Genomic DNA, 1809 nt, shown 5'->3' on the forward strand with positions numbered 1-1809 from the left:
TTGCTTGACCAATCAATCCCTGTGGGATTCGACCTCACTCTATTGTGAGTTTTTACTTGACGACAAATTCGGTATACTTGCTGAAGGAAAATTTGTTGAGAGACAAGTTTTCGTGCATCAAGTCTATGGCGCCATTGCCGGGGATTGATTTTGTATCAACAATGATTAAGTTGGAAGCTCACTAGATTGGGCATTTTTCCCTTGTTTGTTTACTTTATTTAGTCATTTATTTTCATTTTGTTTAACTTCTTCCTCATCCTCTATAACCTCTCTGTTTTTCTTTCTTTCTTTGTTATTATCTACAATTCTGCTCACTAACCCACTAACTATTTGATAATTTGCATCACTCACACTAACAATCACTCTAACAAGAATAACCTCTTCATTTTATCTCTTGCTGCGTGTTTTGTTAGTTGTATGACAGGGAGAAGAGAGGGGACCTCAACTTCCTTCGATTCAGAACCTGAGAGAACCTTCTGGAGATTAAGGAGGGAAGCAAGAGGGAAAGGAGTTGTTGGTGCTAAGGAAGAGGAAGAGTACTTTGAACCCAACATGGAAGAGAACTTGGAAAATAACCATGAAGAAGAAGCTCACAACCATGCTAGAGTAGGCCCTGCAAATCATGCTGGGCAAGAAAGGAGAGTTCTAGGCTCCTACATCAATCCAAATCCAGAAAACTGTGGAAGTAGCATCCAGAAGCCCACCATACATGCCAACAACTTTGAACTAAAACCCCAGCTCATCACCCTTGTTCAAAACAACTACTCATTTGGAGGAAGTGCTCAAGAAGACCCCAATCAACATCTAACCACCTTCCTGAGAATTTGTGACACTGTGAAGTCTAATGGAGTCCACTCGGATGTCTATAGGCTGCTGTTGTTCCCTTTTTCACTCAGTGACAAGGCATCCAAGTGGCTCGAATCCTTTCCAAAGGAGAGCCTGACAAATTGGGAAGATGTGGTGAACAAATTTTTGGCAAGATTCTACCTCCTCAAAGAATTAACAGGCTGAGAGCTGAAGTGCAGACTTTCAGGCAACAAGATGGTGAGACTCTCTATGAGGCATGGGAGAGGTTCAAGGACTTAACAAAAAGATGTCCACCAGATATGTTCAATGAATGGGTTCAACTTCACATTTTCTATAAAGGTCTTTCCTATGAGTCAAAGAAGGCTATAGATCATTCATCAAGGGGCTCTCTAAACAAGAAGAAAACCATTGAAGAAGCCATAGATGTCATTGAAACAGTAGCTGAGAATGACTACTTCTATGCCTCTGAAAGAAGTAATACTCGAGGAGTAATGGAGCTGAACCACATGGATGCATTGCTAGCTCAAAATAAGACGATCACCAAGCAGCTAGCAGATCTCACCAAGAAGGTGGAGGAAAACCAAGTTACAGCAGTCATCACTTCATTACCAACTCAAGAAGGAGTGAATATAGGAGAAGAAGGTGATTGGGAACAAGCCAACTATGTTGGAAACTCACCTAGACAAATCCATGACCCATACTCCAAAACCTACAACTCTGGATGGAGAAATCACCCCAACTTTGGTTGGGGAAATCAACCAGACCAAGGTTAAGATCAGAGACGCCACAACCTCAACTCCAACAACAACGCAACTCACCAACATACCTCACAGAGACCCTATCAACAACCACCTAACCACCCTTCTCGACCACCTAATCTCAACCCACCATCACTAACAGAGGATAGACTTTCAAAGATTGAGGCTCTACTTGAAGATATATGTAGAGAAATTCAAGATAGTAAAGCTTTCCGAGAAGAAGTGCAATCCAACATGCAGAATC

The 1809-nt window shown here is 41.7% G+C and overlaps 1 non-coding gene across 1 annotated transcript; it reads right to left on the minus strand.

Moving 5' to 3' along the window:
* Positions 1-1004: 1004 nt before the first annotated feature.
* Positions 1005-1111, minus strand: LOC127746224 (small nucleolar RNA R71). The gene has a single exon (XR_008007844.1). It is a non-coding gene; the product is annotated as a small nucleolar RNA R71 (small nucleolar RNA).
* Between the last annotated feature and the right edge of the window lie 698 nt (positions 1112-1809).

Source organism: Arachis duranensis, chromosome 3 (assembly GCF_000817695.3).
Source record: "Arachis duranensis cultivar V14167 chromosome 3, aradu.V14167.gnm2.J7QH, whole genome shotgun sequence".
NCBI classification, from domain to species: Eukaryota; Viridiplantae; Streptophyta; class Magnoliopsida; order Fabales; family Fabaceae; genus Arachis; species Arachis duranensis.